This window comes from Humulus lupulus, chromosome 7 (assembly GCF_963169125.1).
Source record: "Humulus lupulus chromosome 7, drHumLupu1.1, whole genome shotgun sequence".
Taxonomy (NCBI): Eukaryota; Viridiplantae; Streptophyta; class Magnoliopsida; order Rosales; family Cannabaceae; genus Humulus; species Humulus lupulus.
In genome coordinates this window covers 173,777,730-173,785,934 of record NC_084799.1, presented here as the reverse complement: position 1 = coordinate 173,785,934, position 8,205 = coordinate 173,777,730, and positions in this window count along the sequence as shown.

The window sequence follows — 8,205 nt, the reverse complement described above, 5'->3', positions numbered from 1 at the left end:
TCCAAACCAACGGCAGGAGAGCCTCTTTTCCTTTACCTAGCTGTCACAGAAGACGCAGCTAATGCCGTATTGGTCCGAGAAGAAGACCGGGTTCAGAAGTCAGTCTATTACATCAGCAAGAGGCTTCTCGGAGTTGAATCCCTGTATCCGTTGATGGAGAAGATGGCTTTCTGTCTCATTACAGCCTCCCAAAAGCTCAAGCTGTATTTCCAGTCCCACTCAATACATGTCATAACCGATCAACCTTTAAGGCAGGTTTTGCAAAATCCTGAAGCATCGGGACGTCTGTTGAGGTGGGCTATTGAGCTCAGCCAGTTCGAGATTTTGTACATTCCACGAACTGCAATAAAAAGCCAGGCCCTGGCTGATTTTGTGGCAGAATGCACAGGATTCCGGGAAGATCCTGTGGAAAATTCACCCCAGGCCACCTCGGTCCAGGCCTCATGGAAGGTCTTCGTAGATGGCTCATCTAACGAGAACGACTTTGGGGCTGGAATCATTTTGATATCCCTAGAAGGACATAGATTCCACTCGGTGTTGAGATTCGGATTCAAGGCATCTAACAACGAGGCTGAATACGAAGCTTTACTGGTCGGGCTGAGGGTGGCCCAGGAGCTGAGGGCCAACTCTATTCAGTGTTACAGCGATTCCTAGCTCGTGGTAAACCAAGTGCTTGGTGAATACCAAGCATGGGGAACCAAGATGGCTGCTTACCTGGCCAAGGTAAAAGTCGAGCTGTCTGCATTTGAACGGGGCTCAATCGAGCAGATACCTCGGGAGCAGAATGCCAATGCAGACGCCCTCACAAAGCTCGCTACCTCCGGGGAGACAGAGACTTTGGGGTTAGTACTGGTAGAGTTCTTGGAGAAACCAAGCATAGAAGAAGTCGGGGCGGAGGTCGAGATGATCGACGATAGACCGACCTGGATGACCCCCATCCTCGAATATCTCACCGAAGGAAAGTTACCTGAAGAGCGTAATGACGCAAGGTGGGTACTTTACCAGGCTCCAAGGTATACAGTGGTATATGGGATGCTATACCGGCGTGGGCACTCTTTACCCCTCCTACGATGTGTTCTTCCAGGCGAAGCGAAGACCATTTTGCAAGAAATGCATGAGGGTTTTTGCGGAGATCACACCGGGGGGAAAAGCTTGGCCCTGAAGATCTTAAGGCAAGGATATTACTGGCCCACTCTGTCAAAGGATTCAATCTCTTACGTCAAGAAATATGACAAGTGTCAGCGATTCGCCACAGTTGCCCGAGCTCCCCCAGTCGAGCTAAAGATGATCTCAGCCCCATGGCCATTCACAGTCTGGGGAATCAACTTGGTAGGCGCCCTCCCCACTGGAAAGGGAGGAGTCCAGTACGCGGTGGTGGCTATCGACTACTTCACCAAGTGGGCAGAGGCAGAACCCTTGGCAACAATCACTTCGGAAAGAGTCCTCGACTTTGTGGTCAAGAGCATTATTTGCCGATTCGGGCTGCCAAAGAAGATCGTATCGGATAATGGAACGCAGTTCGACAACGACCTCTTCACCGAATTCTGTGAGAGGCACGGCATTGTAAAAAGCTTCTCCTCCGTGGCCTACCCCCAGGAAAATGGGCAGGTCGAGGCCGTCAATAAGACGTTAAAGGCGAGCCTTAAGAAAAGACTGGACGAGGCCAAGGGAGTCTGACCAGAACATCTCCCCCAGGTACTGTGGGCATACCGGACCTAGCATCGAACGCCGACAGGTCATACTCCTTTCTCCCTAGCTTTCGGGAGTGAGGTAGTCCTTCCTGTTGAAGCAAAGGTAGCCTCATATAGAGTCCAGGCATATGACCAGGACCACAATCATGAATTGTTCTGCGCATCCCTCGACCTGATTGATGAAATACGAGAAGATTCACAGCTCCAGCTCGCGTATTATCAGCAAAAGATCACTCGTTATTTCAACTCAAAGGTCAGAAAGCGTGCCTTTAGCATTGGCGACCTGGTCCTCAGGAGAGTCCTCTTAGCTAGTAAAGATCCCAAAGACGGAGTATTGGGACCGAACTGGGAAGGGCCATACCAAATAACCGAGGTCATTAAGGAAGAAACCTACAAGTTAGCTCGGCTTAATGGAGAAGCAGTCCCGCGAACTTGGAACGCTATCCATTTGAAGAAATATTATTAGTGATACCGTTGTAAGGCTTAATCAGAAAGGCCATCTTTTGTTTATTAAGTAATGAGAATTATATCTTTTTCCATTATTGTGTATATTTGTGAATGTAATCTCAAGTAACCACGAATGACCCTTTCCTAATTACTTGGGGGGCATATGGTGCCTGGATATAACCAGGTCATCTTAAAGACTTAGAAGTTAATTCAAATCGATTGATCGATGTTTTTCTTAAAAAGCACGAGATATTCATAAAGGATTAATGTGAACTAAGTCGTATCCTGGATATAACCAGGTCGTCCTAAAAAACTTAGAAGTTAATTCAAATTGATTGATCGTTGTTTTTCTTAAAAAGCACGAGATATTGATAAAAAATTAACGCGAACTAAGTTTTCAAATTAACGTCCTGGATGTAACCAGGTCCTAAAACTTAGAAGTTAATTCAAATTGATTGATCGTTGTTTTTCTTAAAAAGCACGAGATATTAATAAAGAATTAACGTGAACTAAGTTTTCAAATTAACGTCCTGGATGTAACCAAGTCCTAAAACTTAGAAGTTAATTCAAATTGATTGATCGTTGTTTTTCTTAAAAAGCACGAGATATTAATAAAGAATTAACGCGAACTAAGTTTTCAAATTAACGTCCTGGATGTAACCAGGTCCTAAAATTTAGAAGTTAATTCAAATTGATTGATCGTTGTTTTTCTTAAAAAGCACAAGATATTAATACAGAATTAACGCGAACTAAGTTTTCAAATTAACGTATTGGATGTAACCAGGTCCTAAAACTTAGAAGTTAATTCAAATTGATTGATCGTTGTTTTTCTTAAAAAGCACGAGATATTAATAAAAAATTAACGCGAACTAAGTTTTTAGAGGCAAAAAGAGGTAAATCAATTAAAAATAAAGTTGATAAAATCAATTGTCTCGAGGTTAGAAAACCTCACAATATAAAGTTACAAAAAGAAAAAATGCTAAGGATAAAAAAGAGGAGAAAGTTCCTAGGCCCCGCCAGGTCGCTCTGTTGAAGACACCACCTCGCCGTCCTGCTCGGTCGCGGCTGGAGTCTCCCCGGTCTCGGAGGGTGCCTCTTGTTGGAGGCGAGCTTTGAACTTCCCGAGGAAAGACTCCCACGCTTCCGTCCCCAAGAAGGAAAAGTCACCCTCTGGGTTGAAGGCCCAGCAGTGGTATAGCATGTTCTCCATGGAGGTGGTGGAGGTCGCCTTCTCCGCCGCGAGCATGGCCTTCTCCTCCGCAAGGGCGGCCATAGCCTCTTCAACTTCCACCCTCACAGCGTCCAGGGCGACCTTGGTGGACTCGGCCTCCAGCAGCTTGGGTCGAGATGCGTCCAGCTTAGCCTGCACAGTTGCCAGGGCGTCCTTGGCGTCCTGCTCCTGTTTCTTGGCAACCGCAAGGGCGGCCAGGGCAATCTGATGCTCGCCCCTCATATCCTCGAGCGTGGCCCTAGATCGGGATATGCTCCAGTGCCACAAAAGATAATAAGGCAACTGCCTTAGAAAAAAAAACATGTGATGCATACGAGCAAGGAATGCCAATGGCAAGGCCAACTTACCGTGAGAGCCATCCCCAGCGAAGACTCCATCACGTTCTCTGGGCTCCTTGTCTCAATCGCCCACAGGTCCCTCTCGGCGGCATTGTAATAGTGGTCCACGGTGTAGCTCGCCGTCTCGTAGACCGTCCCCTGAAAGACATTGGGGATCTTCTCCAAGGCCCGGGGATTCACCGGGATGCGCACCTCGGGGGGCGTAGTTAGCGAGGTCCCAACGGCTGCCTCCTTTTCCTGACAAAGGACGGGAGCTCGAGGTGGAGGTGGAGCCATCTCCTTTGCGGCAGGAGGGGGTGGGGGCACCTTTTCAGTGGCAGAAGGGCCTGGATTCTTTCCCTTAGCCGGGGACTTAGAGGATGTCCCAACGGTTTGCTTCGTCAACCGAAACCTCTTCACCAGAGGCTCGAACGAAGGATTGCTCCCCTGGAACATAGCTCGTAAGCTGTCATCCCTGGCCTGCGACATCTCCTCTGTTGAAGCAAAAACAACAAAGCATTAGAATACATGTAAAAATGTTTGTGTAAAGCAACGAAAATAAAAGGGAGAACATAGCTCAAGTATGTATTGAAAGGGATCCTACCCTCCGAGCTAGAGGAGGAATCTATGGTCACGACCACCGACCCCGGAGCTGCAGTAGGGGAGTCTAAGATAACGACTTCGCGGGCTTGAAGAGGCTCTGGGTCCGAATCTGCCTCGGGACTAGACTCTTCTACGTACTGCCTAAGACTTGGAACTACTACACCCTCCCGGAGGGAGGGCCACGACCGAAGGTTGGTCCCGTACTCCTAAAAAAAGGCCGACCTAAAGGCTAGGGTATTATCTACGACTACAGTACCCCTAGGGCGGCTCATGTCATGACCCAGCACGAGCTGGTCAACGCATTGGAGTAGGGTTATGTCGCGGTCTGGGTCATTTCGATGGCGATGAACGGGCTGGCTGGGATTGAACCTAGCTAGCCGAAGGTCTATGGTGGCCATATCTAAATCCTGAAACAGATAAGGATTACCCTGGCCGGAGGGGCCGACTGCTGCCCCGGACTGGGCCCTCTCCACGTTTGCTTCTTGGGCGACCTCCAACGCCCGCTTCCGCCATACGAGGGGCACCTCGTCCTCCTCATCCTCTTCCTCTCCTGCGGCCTCCTCCTTGGGGATGGGCACCATCTCGTGCGCTGGAGGGAGACCCCGTGGTCTCCTTAAGGCCAAATTCTGGCCTGGAGAGATTAGCTTGCACGCCAGCATCGTCTCGTCGGACACGAGCTGGCGATAATCCTTTTCGCTTGGGGGCAGCCCTGCCAAGGTCTTATATTGACCCCCAAGGGTCACGGACTTGGCCGTCCTCGCAAAAATGGCTGCATGATTGTTTCTAAGTTAGGAACAAATAAAAGAGGCTAATCAACAAACCAACTTGCGAGCTAAGAATAGAAGGTACTTACGAGGGCGGTTGAAATAGTGGTGTTCGCAGTTGCGAAACCCCGTGGACATGAAGAACTGGTCTTTAAAGTCGTTGGGGTGGCTGGGCAGCTCGATGACTGCAGCCGTGTTTGGAAAATGGGTCAGATAGTAGAACTCGTTGCCTCGCCCCCGTTGCTCCGGGCTGGCCTTGAGGAAAAAGAAGTAGAGGATGTCCGCCGGTGTGGGGACCTCCCATTCCTACTTCAGGAATAAGTATTTCAGCCCTGCTAACTAACGATATAAGTTAGGGGGGAGCTGGAAAGGAGCCAGCTTCACGTAATTAAGAAAATTTGCGAAGTACTGATCCAGCGGGAGGAAGGCCCCAGCCTTGAGGTGCTCGTCACTCCAAGCGGCGTACTCCTCATCGAGCATCGCACAACTCCGCTCACCTTCAAGGGGAGGTCGAGCGTCTAGGGCGCCCCTCCCTATTTCAATGTTGTGGGAAAGGAAGATTTTATTCACTTTCCCCTAGTTAGTGACCTTCGAGGCGATCCTCTCGGCCTCAAAGAAAGCATCGGCCCCACCTCGAGCTCCTGCTTCACGGTTGGGCCGAAGGTGGGGATTGGGGAGTCTATGACCACCTCCTTCCCTTTGTTGGCTTTCTAGGAAGACAAGCTTCCATCACTCTTCTTGGATGCGGTTTTCTTTGGTCCCATATGGTCGCCTAACGAACAAAAGAAGAAAATTTAGAAAGGGCGACCTAAGCATAAGAAAGAATCTAGCGCGAAGTGTTTCCTTTACACAGGCTGAGGTAATCTCAACCTGTGGAGAGTGAGACCACGCAATTCTATGAACACGCGCCTGTGCTCCCAACAGGTCCCCGATTACTCGGAATCCGTGTCAGGAGGGTCAGAGTAGAAGTTTGCCTTGGAAGGAAAGTTTCAGTAGGCAAACAGTGCAAAACCGCTTGTGAAGCGTGTCCCCTAAGCTACCCAGTTTTGCACCCTAAAAACTGGTTATTTCAAACAGGCATACAAGAATTCTACCCAGAAAATTTCCCCAGAGAGTGTACCCTATGAGTCATGCTCCTAGATGGTTTTTTCTACGGTCGGTGCCCTAGGATAAAAACCTACGCCTCAAATACCAGCAAAGAACCAGCAACACACTACATGCGACTATAGAAGCAATTTACCGAAGCAACAGTGAAGGAAAAAATTTAAAAGCATGCACAAACGGAGGACTTACAGAATGTTTTGCTGTGGTGAGGCGGAAAGGGTCGTATGGGTTGGAGTCCTGCTGGGATTGCTGGTACTGGAGTCTCGAAGGAGTTCTCATGCCTGAATTTCTGGAATGCTGGGAACAGTAACCAGAAGAAAGAGAGGGTTTTTTTAGACTGAGAAGAAAGAAGAAGATGAAGAAAATGAGAAAATTTTCAAATGAACGGGTAGCCCATTCGAAAGGTGGCCACCCCTTTTATATACGTAAGAGGCCAAATGAGGAGGGCCGTTGGATTGCCTTGATGTAAGATACGAGGATCACTACTCGAAAGGCGGAACAACGGTCGAGTATAGGCTAGGCCATTTAATGCGGTTCTCGGAAGATGTACCGTCACCAACCACAATGCTCCACGTATGTGATACCAGCGTAATGAGAGGAATACAGAGAGTCCACAAAGAATCCTAAAAGCCCCCACTGTGGCCCCAGGTGATGTCATATGCCACGAGCAGGGGCTTGGGGGCAAATGTACGCTCTAATTATCCACGGGCTATTAGCGAGCTGAGAGATGACATAATTATAGCAGCCACGGGGATGCCACGTACCCGAAGCTGCTGTTACTAGGACCTACCTCTTTAGCTCGCGATAACCAAAGGCTTACTAAGATTACTAAGGGGTCGGGTCAGAAGTATGGACACCACGAACTAAGAATACATCAAGCTCGAGGTACGAGCTTGAGTTAGCACCTCTGACCTCTTATAAAGTCAACCACGCAATCTAAACGTGCATATATCAGACATCACGTGTCTGATACATCCCTGAATTCTCGGACATGCAGCCTAAACGTGCGTGTTCAAGCACCCACGACTGGGTTGGGCCGTGTGGCCCATTATCCCCCTTACCTATTGATTAGACCACACTTCATTTGTCAGGTTTTAGGAATTAATCATGAATGTCACAGAAGTGACATGATGGGTAAGAAGGTCACGGGATGACCCCCCTTTGCCAACCCCCAGGTGTCCTCTCCCTATAAATATGGAGACCCTGGGAGTTGCAAAGGGTTGGATTCTATTGTGTAAAGAAATACCCTATAAAGAATATCATAGAGATAGCAATAATATTGGCTGGTGGACTAGAATGATTTTAACCTTTGAACCACCTAAAAAAGTATTCGTGTCACCATTTTATTTTAAGATCATTCATCTATTACGGTTCATTACTTAGCACTAATCCCACTCTTTATTCTGTTAATTATCTGTTGGCGAAGAACCGCGTCAACATGAGTCAATTCAAAATTAACTTTATCTTATAAAATTTAAATAATTTATTATAATACAATAAATTAATATTTATCTCTCTCATTATTAATTAATCTAAAGTTAATTAATATTTAACACAATTAATATATAGTTTTCAAATTCAAAATATTAGTTAATTTTATAAATTTATTACACATAATTTGCGACGTCCCATGTTTTGAACACACGTAAGTAGCCGGTTCGGGCCGGTGAAAGATTTTGTGAAATATTATTTTTAATAATATTATATGAATTTGAGACAATTCATAATTTATTATAGCGGTTGTGATGATCTGGTGAATGATCTAGTCGTTTTGCAAAGAAAAGCTTGGTCTTGGAATGGGAGAAAAGTTTCAAATTAAATAAAATAGGAAAAATACTATGGCATAATAATATTTTTAGGAAATTGGGTAATATATTGCTAAGCCAATAAATTTTAAGAAATTGGTTGAGCTTTGATTCCAATCAATTATGCTTAAGGGTGAAAAATGCTTGCTTTGGCCTTAAATGGCATTTTGGTCAATATGAAATAAATTGAAAAAATATTTTTAATAGTGTGACAAATATTATTTTTGGTCACAAAATATTCAA